This window comes from Schistocerca gregaria, chromosome 2 (assembly GCF_023897955.1).
Source record: "Schistocerca gregaria isolate iqSchGreg1 chromosome 2, iqSchGreg1.2, whole genome shotgun sequence".
NCBI classification, from domain to species: Eukaryota; Metazoa; Arthropoda; class Insecta; order Orthoptera; family Acrididae; genus Schistocerca; species Schistocerca gregaria.
Window position 1 is genome coordinate 572,984,137 of NC_064921.1, and position 15,251 is coordinate 572,999,387.

At 40.0% G+C, this 15,251-nt stretch overlaps 1 protein-coding gene across 1 annotated transcript in view; it reads right to left on the reverse strand.

Annotated features, from left to right (window-relative positions):
• The window catches only part of LOC126335879 (uncharacterized), a 148,897-nt gene that overhangs the window by 89,536 nt on the left and 44,110 nt on the right, over positions 1–15,251 (reverse strand). The gene's annotated exons all lie outside the window — the stretch shown is intronic.

Sequence of the window (15,251 nt, forward strand, 5' to 3'; positions counted from 1 at the left end):
GCAACCCATACAAGCATTTGTATACATTTAAGGTTTTGTCTGTCTTGATTACTTCAAACATATAATAATAGTGCATTATTTTTAGTTTTTTATTTAATACTGATAGGATGTTCCTTTCATGAGCAGGTACATATGACATTTACATATGGCTGCACAATTGTAATGAAGATTTATCCCAAAAGTTATCCAGTTTTCATTCACTTTTGAGTGTGCCTGTCAACAATTCAATGCTTATATTATTCAGTGTTTGGTCTCCTGTAACCCTAAATTAAACAGTGGAAAGTTCAGGGTGGAATAACAACAATCTTAAAAGGATAGATTGCTACTCACTACATAGAGAAGGCATTGAGTTGCTGGTGGGCACAATGATACACACATGGCTACTATCTCCAGCCACTGGGAGCCCCAGAGCCCCAGAGCCCCACTCAGGTTAGCAATATGTAGATGCAATATTGTAATAATTTAACCATGATGAAAATGTCTTTAATGAAATGCAAAACAGATATCATATTACATGTTTCACAAATATAAATAACAAATATAGCCAAAACATGTATTACATACGTGAATAAGAAAGGAAAAAATGATACAATTTCTTCTCATGTCAATGATACAGGTGATGTTCTCTGGATATGCACTTAATGACTGTCTGCCATATCACTATACCACTAAGACTGTGCCCCATGCAGAATATGACACACAATCACATTTTATTGCATGGTGTGAAAGTGTTACAAAAGATATAAATAAAGTATGTGGGGATAACAGCGCTAGCAATGCTGCTGACGAAAGTTTTCACGGCAGTGTGGAATGTCTGAATCAAAGCAAGCAAAATAGTTAGGTTTAGAACCTGGTATAATGTGGTTGTGCTATAGTGCTCTCTGTATTAATAAAAGTGAATCACACTATATTGTGTTGACAACATTAATGGTATATCTCCTTATATCTGTTGGGAAATTTACTACATTGGTGGCCCACAGCTACCACAACAACCATGCCGAACTTTTCATTACATTACTAGCTGCCATGCTCTATCAATGCAGCCATATTGCATTGCATCTATTACACCAACTGCTCCATGTGACTGTGCCTCATAGATTCTGCCAAGTAGTGTGCACCTCCAGTGCTCCCAATGACTTAACTGACAGATAGTCCTAAAATCTGAACTGTGTACTATTATGCTTTCTTCCTCACACAAAGTCACATGTGCTGGCATGCCCCAGCAATGATTGCCACCAACAAATCTACTATTAGACTTCATGCAAGATTATGATCCAAGTATTTTGGTTTCAAATTTTGGAGCTCAGCTCATGTTCATTATGATCCATCGATTGTCAACCACAACATCTGTGACAATTGCATCAGGACTACTGTTAAACAATGAAACTGCCATGAATAACACAAGGCACCAGTCTCTGCACTACCTGAAACCCTTCATGGTATCAACAACCATGCTGTGAGTGCTACATGACACTTCCTCTCTTGTACCATTTCACACAAGTACCACAGTACCACCACATTTGGCCTTTACACTGTTGTGAGAGATTTCTCCTCAATCCAAGATACCACCATCTAGACCAGAAACAATGGCCTTTTGGTTTACTGCAGGGGATTGCGTACTTTCATTACAAGGCATTTTGGCTGACAACTCTTAAGCATGTGGTGTTGATCTGCCAACTGGCTGAGCACACTGACATCACCAGTTATGTAATACCTATGCCCCCTGGGTACAAAAAATGTACAACAGCAAAATCCACTGGACTTCAATGCCTATCAACTTTGACAAGCAATCTATGACACACAATGTGCCAATAAGACAACACCTCAGCTGTGCTGCCAGCTACAAACATTGCTGGACACGCATCTGATGCAGACACAACATTACGGATGCTTTGGAGCATCAAACTTCCACCTCAGCAGCAGCTTACTATGACTGTACCTGTAGCAGAGCTACTCAACAAGCAGCTCAGCTTTGTGGATAGGAAGTTCACTGTACTGCAATGTGGGTAGTGCATTAATTACAGGGACAGCACCTGCCTGTGGAATGTTACATCACTCATGCCTACCTCATGTTCTGAGCCACCACAACTTGAGCAGATGACATCACCATTTCAAAGTTGGACATTGTCGTGTGTGCTGCACATGGCACCATTCCCTCACTTTACAATACCACACTGGCCGCCACAAGGTCACAGTTTTTCTAGTGTTACACCCAATTGAGCAACACTGTGTGTAACTGACAGTGTTGCTGCAGCTTTCCAAACTTCAAACATGGGCCACCACAGGTGCACCAGCTAATTCCATCATCTCAAGTTGTTTCACCCATGTCACTCGAGTTGGAGGTTCTTCATGCTGCCCAACCTGATGGACAGAAGACTTTATATTTTCAACCATAACACATGCATGTACTTGGTCATTGCTACAGTCACATGTCAGCACAGCATTGAAGTACATGTTTGCGCTGTTCCCTGACTCAACCAAAGTACAGCTCCATGCCACCAACAATTTTTCAATCTCCATGCTGGATCCTTAACATCATGTTTTACAACTTAGCACAGATTTGCCATGCCCCATTGACCTTCTTCATAACTGATGTCAGTGAGCTTTCAGTGGGGATTGACTTACTCTGATATTTGCACCTCTCACCAGATTTAGAGCACACTGCATTTCTACACCCCTAAACTCATCATCTCATTCTGGGGTTTTTTGCTCTGACGCTGCCTCATCATTTCAGTCTTCCTCTACATGATGGTAACACATGCTCTGTCATCTTAAACGAGTGTGCTGCAACCATGGATGTTATTGTGCCAAGACACCAGCTTTACCTGGAAATGCATCAAGCATCGGAGATGCTCCACACTTAAAATGCAAGCCATCTCCAACATATTCACGGTGTGCAATCACACATGCACATGAGCTGTATGATAGGTTCTCACTTGTAACTGATGTTACCTCTGTGCCTACCACCCCCAACCATGGTGGCCACACCCCATCACCTCTATCTCAGGCAATTACACTGCCAGCACTTTTGACCACAATTCATCACACGCAGCTTAGTATGGTGCCTTCAGCTTCGTAGCCAATGGATTACCCGTGTGTCCTACTCACTTGATATCACAAGTGAACTCTCATCAATGCAGCACCTGCAGTGGTATAATGCACAACATTCTCATGACACCTGGCCTACCCCTGCTAGAAAGCATGCTGCATGGCCCTCACTCGTCTACAGGTAACAAAGGTGGCAGACAACGAACTGCTACAATTGGGTGTAGTTCAGCCGTGAGACAGCTCCTGGGCTTCACCCATCAACTACTGTCAAAAAAGGATGGTTCTGTTAGACTCTATGGTGATTACAAAGCTCTAAATGCTCAAATAGTACACGGTAGTTAACCTATCCCAGACATTCAGGACTTGAAGTGTACCTCATGAGTGCAACTTCTTTAGTGTCACTGACTGCAGAAAGGCCTACCTTTAAATGTATATGCACCTGGATGATGTCTGTAAGACTGCGTCTTTGAGTTCCTTTTCATGCCCTATGGATTGAAAACACAACCAAAACCTTGCAACAATTTATCAAATTCTTTTCATATTGTACTGTTACTATGTGTACCTTAGTATCTTAATCGTTCCTGCCAACCCCCAGAATTATGACCAGCATCTTGAACTACAAGGTGTTTATAAATGAATATCGGGGTTTTAATGCTTTATAATATTTATTATATTAAACTTAGTGCTATTTTTCTGGGAGAACGCTGGGGGATGCTTATCCCTAAACTTTTTCGCTGACAAATTAATTTTTTTAAGATGCTGAGAACTTGGAAGAGTGCAGTTTTTGGTGGGAAAACTGGTGTCATTAACTGTTTCAAGCATTTTGAAGCTGTGGCAACCATTTTTAACAACTAAAGGCCTTTAAATATGTCTGCTTGTGTCTGTATATGTGTGGATGGATATGTGTCTGTGTGCGAGTGTATACCAGTCCTTTTGTCCCCCTTAGGTAAGTCTTTCTGCTTCTGTGATTGGAATGACTCCTTACCCTCTCCCTTAAATCCCACATCCTTTCATCTTTTCCTCTCCTTCCCTCTTACATGATTTAGCAACCGTGGGTTGCGAAAGCTTGAAATTTTGTGTGTGTGTGTGTGTGTGTGTGTGTGTGTGTGTTTTATTGTGCCTATCTACCAGTGCTTTCCCGTTTGGCAGTCATGGAATCTTTGTTTTTAATATATTTTTCACATGTGGAATGTTTCTTTCTATTTTATATATATATACACACACTACTGGCCATTAAAATTGCTATACCAAGAAGAATTGCAGGAGAAATCAGTACCCAGAAAAACCAACTCTGGCGGTAATAATGGCCTTGATACGCCTTGGCTCTGAGTCAAACAGAGCTTGGATGGCGTGTACAGGTACAGCTGCCCATGCAGCTTCAACAAAATACCACAGTTAATCAAGATTGGTGTATTGTGGCGTATTGTGACGAGCCAGTTGTTCGGCCACCATTAACCAGGCATTTTCAATTGGTGAGAGATCTGGAGAATGTGCTGACCAGGGCAGCAGTCGAACATTTTCTGTATCCAGAAAGGCCTGTACAGGACCTGCAACATGCGGTCGTGCATTATCCTGCTGAAATGTAGGGTTCTGCAGGGATCGAATGAAGGGTACTGGCATGGGTCGTAACACAACTGAAATGTAACGTCCACTGTTCAAAGTGCCATCAATGCGAACAAGAGGTGACCGAGACGTGTAACCAATGGCACCCCATACCATCACGCCGGGTGATACTCCCGTATGGTGATGACGAATACACACTTCCAATGTGCGTTCACGGCGATGTCGCCAAACACGGATGCGACCATCATGATGCTGTAAACAGACCCTGGAGTCATCCGATAAAAATGACATTTTGCTATTCGTGCATCCACGTTCGTCACTGAGTACACCATCGCAGGCGCTCCTGTCTGTGATGCAGCATCAAGGGTAACCACAGCCATGGTCTCCGAGCTGATAGTCCATGCTGCTGCAAACGTCCGTTGAACTGTTTGTGCAGATGGTTGTTGTCTTGCAATCGTCCCCATCTGTTGAATCAGGGATCAAGATGTGGGTGCACAATCCGTTACAGCCATGGAGATAAGATGACTGTCATCTCGACTGCTAGTGATATGAGGCTGTTGGGATCCATCACGGCGTTCTGGATTACCCTCATGAACCCACCGATTCCTTATTCTGCTCACAGTCATTGGATCTCAACCAACGTGAGCACCAATGTCACGATACTATAAACGGCGATCACGATAGGCTACAATCTGACCTTTATCAAACTCGGAGCGTGATGGTACGGCATTTCTCCTCCTTACACAAGGCATCACTACAACGTTTCACCCAGCAACGACGGTCAACTGCTTCTTTGTGTATGAGAAATCAATTGGAAACTTTCCTCATGTCAGCACTTTGTAGGTGTCGCCACCAATGACAACCTTGTGTGAATGCTCTCAGAAACTAATCATTTGCATATCATAGCATCTTCTTACTGTTGGTTAAATTTTACGTCTGTATCATGTCATCTTCAGGGTGTAGCAATTTTAATGACCAATAGGGAAACATTCCACATGGGAAAAATATATCTAAAAACAAACTCTTTGCCTTTACTAATGTCTGCTTGTGTCTGTGTATGTGCGGATGGATATGTGTGTGTGTGCAAGTGTATACCTGTCCTTTTCTCCCCCTAAGGTAAGTCTTACTGCTCCCGGGATTGGAATGACTCCTTACCCTCTCCCTTAAAACCCACATCCTATTGTCTTTCCCTCTCCTTCCCTCTTTCCTGAAGAAGCAACCATTGGTTACGAAAGCTTGAATTTTGTGTGTGTGTTTGTGTTTGTTTGTGTGTCTATCGACCTGCCAGCGCTTTTGTTTGGTAAGTCACATCATCTTTCATCCAAACAGCCCTTGTCAAAGATTTACTGTACTACACCCGTACTCTCTGCTGGAAATATCACTTTGCCATGAAGAAAAATGATCCAAATCCTACTCCTAATGATCCAACTCCCCAAGACACTATCCAAATTGAACCCCGCCTGGAACAGTTGCGTCCTCCGTCACAGCGGGACCCATCTCCTCTTCCTCAAAATCACCCTCTCCAAACCTTCCAGGAATTTCTCACTTCCAGCCTTGCCTCTCAATCCTTCTTAAAAAACCTTAATCCTACTCCCAACATCACCACTGCTGAAGCCCAGGCTATCCATGATCTGAAGGCTGACCGATCCATCGTCATTCTTCCAGCGGACAAGGGTTCCACAACCGTGGTACTTGATCATCGGGAGTATATGGCTGAGGGACTGCGTCAGCTTTCAGACAAAACTACATACAAAGTTTGCCAAGGTAATCCCATTCCTGATGTCCAGGCAGAGCTTCAAGAAATCCTCAGAACCTTAGGCCCCCTACAAAACCTTTCACGTGACTCCGTCAGCCTCCTGACCCAACCAACACCCTGCACCCCTACCTTCTACCTTCTTCCTAAAATTCATGAACCCAATCATCCTGGCCACCCCATTGTAGCTGGTTACCAAGCCCCCACAGAACGTATCTCTGCCTATGTAGATCAACACCTTCAACCCATTACAAGCAGTCTCCCATCCTTCATCAAAGACACCAACCACTTTCTTGAACGCCTGGAATCCTTACCCAGTCTGTTACCCCTGGAAACCATCCTTGTAACCATTGATGCCACTTCCTTATACACAAATATTTTGCACATCCAGGGCCTCGCTGCTATGGAGCACTTCCTTTCACGCCGATCACCTACCACCCTACCTAAAACCTCTTCCCTCATTACCTTAGCCAGCTTCATCCTGACGCACAACTTCTTCACTTTCGAAGGTCAGACATACCAACAATTAAAGGGGACAGCCATGGGTACCAGAATGGCCCCCTTGTATGCCAACCTATTCATGGGTTGCTTAGAGGAAGCCTTCTTGGTTACCCAGGCCTGCAAACCCAAAGTTTGGTACAGATTTATTGATGACATCTCTATGATCTGGACTCACAGTGAAGAAGAACTCCAGAATTTCCTCTCCAACCTCAACTCCTTTGGTTCCATCAGATTCACCTGCTCCTACTCCAAATCCCATGCCACTTTCCTTGACATTGACCTCCACCTGTCCCATGTCCAGCTTCACCCACCAACAAGCAACAGTACCTCCATTATGACAGTTGCCACCCATTGCACATCAAACGGTCCATTCCCTACAGCCTAGGTCTTTGTGGCAAATGAATCTGTTCCAGTCCGGAATCCCTGTCCCATTACACCAACAACCTGAAAACAGCTTTCACATCCCGCAATTACCCTCCCGACCTGGTACAGAAGCAAATAACTGGAGCCACTTCCTCATCTCCTCAAACCCAGAACCTCCCACAGAAGAACCCCAAAAGTGCCCCACTTGTGACAGGATTCTTTCCGGAACTGGATCAGACTCTGAATTTGGCTCTCCAGCAGGAATACGACCCCCTCAAATCCTGCCCTGAAATGAGATCCATCTTTCATGAAGTCCTCCCCACTCCACCAAGAGTGTCTTTCCGCCATCCACCTAACCTTCGTAACCTCTTAGTTCATCCCTATGAAATCCCCAAACCACCTTCCCTACCCTCTGGCTCCTACCATTGTAACTGCCCCCCATGTAAAACCTGTCCCATGCACCCTCCCACCACCACCTATTCCAGTTCTGTAACCTGGAAGGTGTACACGATCAAAGGCAGAGCCACGTGTGAAAGCACCCATGTAATTTACCAACTGACCTGCCTACACTGTGATGCTTTCTATGTGGGAATGACCAGCAACAAACTGTCCATTCGCATGAATGGACACAGGCAGACAGTGTTTGTTGGTAATGAGGATCACCCTGTGGCTAAACATGCCTTGGTGCATGGCCAGCACATCTTGGCACAGTGTTACACCATCCAGGTTATCTGGATACTTCCCACTAACACCAACCTGTCAGAACTCTGGAGATGGGAACTTGCCCTTCAGTATATCCCCTCTTCTCGTTATCCACCAGCCCCCAATCTCCGCTAATTTCGATTTGCCACCGCTCATACCTCACCTCTCTTTCAACAACATCTTTGCCTCTGTACTTCCACCTCGACTGGCAGATCTGCCCAAACTCTTTGCCTTTACAAATGACTCCTTACCCTCTCCCTTAAAACCCACATTGTTTCGTCTTTCCCTCTCCTTCCCTCTTTCCTGATGAAGCAACCATTGGTTGCGAAAGCTTGAATTTTGTGTGTATGTTTCTGTTTGTTTGTGTGTCTATCATCAAGGATCATGTATACATGTCTCCATTACCAGCAGACCTCCCTAAATTAAGAAACTGGATTGAAGCAGCTGTTGCTACAATCACTGAAGACACACTTATCAACGTTTGGGAAGAACTCAGCTATAGACTTAATGTGTGCCATGTGACAAATGGCGCTCACATTGAACATTTATAAGGTTCTTGGTAAAACTGTTTGAGTTGCTCATTCATTTGAAATATCATTTATAACTGTAAGTTTAATATAATAAATATTATAAAGCATTAAAACCCCCAATATTAATTTACAAACACCTTGTAGTTCTCACGGCCCTTCAAGCAAGTGGGATTAGAATTTACCCATGCAAGTTGTCAGCCAACAACTCTTACAGAACTACATTAACAGGTTGAGGAGGCATGGCATAACATATCCCAGGACAGAATTCGCCATCTGTACAATCAACTGGATGCCAGAGTCGGTACCTGTGGGGGCTACACAGCGTAATATTATGGGTGTTTGAGCACAAGTTGATACCTCGTACCTCAGCACCACTTGTGGTACTGATCTGTAAATGTAATTATTTCAGGCAGTGTATAAAAGGCTGTAGCTCAAGAGGCTATTATTATTATCATTATAATTATTATTATTGTTGTTGTTATCATTATTACTAATATTGAAAGTGAGGCAAACATTGGGATCAAGCAAGGTGGCACATGACTAAGGCATTGGACTTGCATATGGAGGAGAGTAGTTGAAGCCCCTCTTCATCCATTTTGATTTAAATTTTTTTGTAAATTTATGTAATTGCTTAAGTCAAATCCCAAGATGACTCTTTGGAACGGGAATGGCCAACTTCACTACCCATCTTGTTCCAGCCCATCCTTATGCTCCATTTCTAATGACAAAACATTAAATTACAGCCATAATTTTTAGTAAAAAATTAAAGGATGCACATTATTGTTAGAATAAAATTTCTTCCTCCATATCCATTTCCTCCTATATTAGAAAATTAATTATATTAAGTGATTTACTTCTCAGTTTTATTAAATTAGTACCTATATTCTCACCTTTTCAGAAGCAGTATTGGCTATGTGATGAACCAAATGAGATTTCTTACTTCCTGGTGGGCCAACCAGCACCACTAAAGGAAACGGCTTCTCATCTACAGGAACAACATCATCAAGTAGTTTACAGTGACAGCGTTTCAGTTGTTCAAGCAATGTCAGTTCAGCATGAGACTGAGCTGCCGTTAGTACTTCATCAGGACAAAAGCAGTTCCTTGCTGTTACCTGTGAATGTAATTACTTGGGTCCTGGCAATGTTATAGAAAAAACAATACATGAAAGATTTTCCTATTTGAAACATATGTGAGTAAATACAGAGTGAATAAAAATTAGCCATGTCATTGTGAGTTCTTGGGTTTCTCTAGTATGATTGGATTTTGTACACAATATTTTGACAACTGACCTGGACATCTTCATCAGATATTATGAATATGATCTTATGTGTGCCTGCTGTATGGACTCTAACCCTGTTGTGGTGTAATATTACTTCTTACTCACAAATTACATTTCTGTTGCCCAATACCCAATTTGAAGTGCATTTGTTTTCCAGGCTCTGTCCCACCACTACATGAAATGTACAACTTCACAGAAATTTTCAGCTTTTTTACACAAAGGGTCTGTTTAGATCTTGTGCTATGTCTCACGTTTTGTTGACATTGATGCCTTTATCTCTATTTAGTAGGTTTTATGACATTCTTATTTTAATAGTCTCCTTAATTATATTGTTTATAAAAATGGGATCTACAGTATGATACTGATATTTTCATGTCACATTTTATGTGATTATGCACCAGACTGTGCTTGGTGAGAGCTGGTATGTGTCATTTGTTTATGTTGTTGACTTTAATTGGACCTCTACTTGCCTTTCATTATATTACTTGCCACATATGAGTTATATTGACACAGCATATGCAAAACATCAAGGTTCTACTCATGCTACAAATCAGACCTGTGACCTTAGTTAGTATGACTGAAATGTGACAGGTGTTATGCTCCCATAAACAATTTTTCCAGTTACAAGGCAGAGAAGCAACTCTAATTTTCCTTTATTTCTCAGTCTTGATCTCTAAAATCTCTGTTTTTGATAGGAACCATAAATCTCATAGGTTACCAGCAATAAGAAATAACTGGTAAAAAAATCTGGCATTAGAAATGATATTATTGTTAAAGAGAACGATGAAAATTTCTAGGAATAACAATATAAGACTCACTTTAGTGGGCATGTTCACTCATGTAACATTCTAATACAAATGCTTAAATATATATGACAAAAAATAGCCAAGTTTTTATTGATCTACTAACTAATTTTTGAAGTGTGATACAAAATACTGAAATTAGTTATAATAGAATGCTGCTTTGCTTAGGTACCATCCAATGTTGTAGGGGGATTTTCAATGATCTTGCCTTGCTCCATTATATTCCTATTTGATTCACTTTGCATGAAGGAATGGAGTTTTGATTAAATGAAGTACACTTGTTTCTGCAAAATTAATTTTCTGACTGCACTTGATATTAGATTTATTAGGTACTGCACAATAGTGACATATGAAAATTTGTGCCAGGTCGGGACTCAGATCCAGAATTCCCACTTACTGTGATAGGTTGCCCTAGCCACTTTAGCTATCCATGCATGCTGCTGAGACTGATCCAAACCTCCATATGTCGCATTCTCTACAACCTTCCATTGTTGTCTATATGTGCTCACAACATTACTTGTATTACCACAACAGCAAGAATGAGAGAATAATAAATTGAGACCAATGTTGTTATCATCATTTGGCCAAAAGAACAGACACAGTTGAGGATCTGCCAGCTGTTCAAAATACTTCATAATTAATTTGCTGAATGTGAATTCCTTGACATTAGCTGTATTAGGTATAGATTTACTATGCAGTAGTGACACATGAAAATAGCAAATCTCTACCTAGAACAGTTGATATCAAGGAACTCACATTCCGTGAACTAATTTTGAAGTATTTTGTACAGCTGTAGATCAACAATATTGTCTTTTCTTTCAGACATGTATTTAAGTATTACAGGCGTAGTTTTGGCAAATGACAATAACAACACTGGTCTCAATATCCTGTTGTTTCATTCTCCCTATTGTAGGAATACAAGTAATGTCATGATCACTAAATTATGAATTTAGTAGACTATGATATAAAGATGTAGACAGTATGACTTATGGAGGTTTGGGTTAGTCTGTGGAGCATGCATGGATAGCCAAACTGGTTAAGGTAATAGCTTGCAACAAGAGGGAAATCTGGTTTCAAGTGCCAGCCCTCCACAAATTTTCTTATGTCACTATTTGATAGTAAATCTATAGCTAATACAGCTGATGTTGAGGAACTTCCAGTTAGTGAATTAATTTTGAAGTATATCATACAGCTGTGGATCATCAACAGAGTCTGTTCTTTCTACCAATTGCTTACTGCTTCCACTCATAACATCCATATTGGTCCATTTGAAGTTCCATGCCAGGCTGGTTCATTGACAGCTGGGCTGTGCATGGATTGGCTGTTGCTGAAAGTGACACCAATGATGATATCAGTAATTCTTGTCCTCTCATTTTCCAAAATCCTCTCTTTAATTCATGTGTTGATGTCATTTTTCACAAAATATTTATTTTGCACTGCCTGATTACAGTTCATGCATTATCCTATTTGCAGTCTAAACATAATTTTAGTTCATCTATGCCACACAAAAATATAGTTCACTGTTCTACAGTCATTTCCTTAGTGTACTTACCTAGTTCACTGTTGTAATATTTTGTAAACCTCATAAGTTCTAACTATGCTTTGGTGGAATAATTCTTCACCTGATAGAGCAACAAATGTAATGATACTGACCTGGTTCTTGCAGTCCCTTCCCAATAACAGCAGTCCTGATCACCACTAATGTTAAAGTATAAATGGGTATGTGATGATGTTTGCTCATAAATGTATGCATCATCACCATTTAAATTCCATTAACACATTCATTTATTCCTTACAAAGTTTGTTTAATAATAATGGTATCCAGTTTTTCTACTATGAAAATTTACTAGCACACTGTACCAAATCAGCACCTAAAATTACAGTGGTGAAGTTAATTATTTAAATATGTCACAAAATAGTTCAAATTCACATGTGAAATCACTCTGCCCTTGGCAAACACTGAGAATGCATCTAACACACATCTTACTTGTAAACTTTCTAACTGTGAACTGGTAGTTTTGTGACAGAGATGTTCTTATAAAGGCTGCCGTAGGAATAAACTGTTATTCTGAAAACTGAACAATGCTTTAAAAATGTTTATATCAGATTTTAATGTTTTGGATTGTTCAGAAATGAATGCTATCATTCTTACATGACGTGGAGCCTCATGTTTATACTTTTAGTTTCCATACTGTAAACCATAGTAAGTTACATGAAACTGTTAATTAGTGATTTGGTTAATTGGTGATTTGTGTCATTATGTACAGAGAAAATAAAGTAACAGAAGTATTTATTCAAAGTTTGGAATCTAACAAAGGTATGACAAACTATGCAGTGGAGAAAGGTGCTGCTCATTAGCTCAAATGCTAGTTATCTGTTCAAGTAATTAGTTTCTCAGAGTTCCAAGTAATTTATAGGGAAGTTGAACTGCCAGACTCCCTACTGGTATGGGTCACCTTCTTCAAATATACTGATTATCTTATAGGATTTTGCATGTTATGAACTGTAGTATCCCTACTGGCATGGCTCACCTTCTTCAAATATACTGATTATCTTATAGGATTTTGCATGTTATGAACTGTAGTACTCATGTCAGTACTAACTATGAGTTCCCTAGTATTTTCTAATTATAAGTGTCCTAATGGAAGTTAACTACACCAGTGTAAACAGACAGCTAAAATGATTATCTGAATAGTAAATTCCCATAACTCCATCCACCAAAATACAGCTTGACAGCAATGCCATTTTTAATTTGGTACAGATATCTATGATTTTATTAATAACAACAATAATATATGTAAAATGTTGCAAGTATTAATAAAATTAAATTGTTTACATTTTGGTTCAGTACAGTGGTTTAACAAATTTTTTGAGAAACTGTGTATTGGAGAGGTACATCATTTGAAAAGCATTCATCTGAAAATTTGTGATGTACAAGGTGTATCAAAAAGAATCATCTGATTTAAAAAAAAATCATAACTGTTATGTTATTTGAGATATGTGTGTGAATAACTGTTGGAAAGAGCAAACTCTCAAGTTTTACATGGTTCCTTTTGGATAGCAATAGTGGGCACCCACATCAGTACTAGTAAAACTGGTGTTGGGACAAGAGAAAGTGTTCTGTGTTCTATGTTTTGCACAGTGTGGGTCAGTAATAACTGTTCAGCATGACTTTCGTATTAGGTATAGTGTGGATCCTCCTACAACACAGAGATTTAGATGATGGTGTGAACTATTATGAAAAACAGGTTGTTTGTGTAAAGGCAAATCGCCAGGCCATCCCTGAGTGTGTAACACAGACATTGAATGCATTCGCCATAGTTTCACAAGGAGTCCGCAGAAATCTATTCACCACCCACCTTGACAGCTTAACATGCCCTGGATGTCCCTCTGGTGTGTGTTGCATTAACGTTTACGCATGAAAGCATACAAAATTCAGCTACTGCAAGCTCTTCTTGAAGGTGATAAACAACAATGTGTGGAGTTCTGTAATTTCGTTCCTGGCAAGATGGATGGATGGATGACAGTTTTCTTCCACAGCTAGTGTTTAGTGATAAGGCAACATTCCATTTAAATGAAAAGGTGAACCATCATAATGTGAGAACATGGGATACAGAACAACCACATAAAGCTGTACAACATTAGAGGGACTCTCCAAACTATAATATGTTTTGTGCAGTTTCATGGGAAAGGATGTATCATCCATTTTTCTTTGCCAAGAACACTGTTACAGGAAGCGCATACATCAAAATGCTTGAGAATTTTCTTTTCCCACAGTTGGAGTCTGACTCAGACAATTTCATTTGCCAACAGGATGGGGCACTATCACACTGGCATGTGGAAGTACAGGAATTTTTTAATCAAAGCATTACTGAACGATGGATTGGTTGTATTAGACCAAATGATTCAGCCTTACATTACAGGTCTCCAAGATCATCAGACTGGCTGTATGTGATTATTTCTTGTGGGGGAGTTTATAAAAGACTCCGTTTATGTGCCTCTGTTACCAACAACAATTAATGAACTGAGACACTGCATAACAGAAACTGTGGAAGCTGTAACTCAAGACATGTCCGCTGCAGTGTGGGAACAATTTGAATACAAAATTGACATACGCCATGCATCTCAAGGGGGGCATATTGAACACCTGTGAAAAGGCATGGCAAAAATTTTTTGAGTTTCCTTTTCATCAAAAAACAATATTCATTACATGTGTTTATTAGCTTCAGAAATATAGATATGCCAAATCAGATGATTCTTTCTGATAAACCCTGTGTATCACAGAGGCCATTCATCAATAGTATACTATGAAACTAGTCTCATTAAAGAAATTTGTGATTCCATTATTTTTTCAGCTATGTTTAACCTAAAATGACTAGTCTGCTGCTTAGAAAGGGGTGCCATGGGGTTTAACATATTGTATGAAGATATTATTTAAATTTGACTCTTTTCCAAGTTTTCTGTAATACTTTGTAACATCATTTTAATTTTAATTTTAAAGAAGTTACTTATCCTCTAAATTTCATTTGTTTCATTCAACCATAACCGGCATATACTTAACACTTCACAATATTTTGGTTACGAAATTTTATGATGAAATGTTATTATTCATTAAATTATAAACTGCTATAATTATTAGTAAAAGTCAGTCATGAAAAGAGAATTCAAAAGTTTTATTGATATAGCAATGTGACATACTCAGCAGATC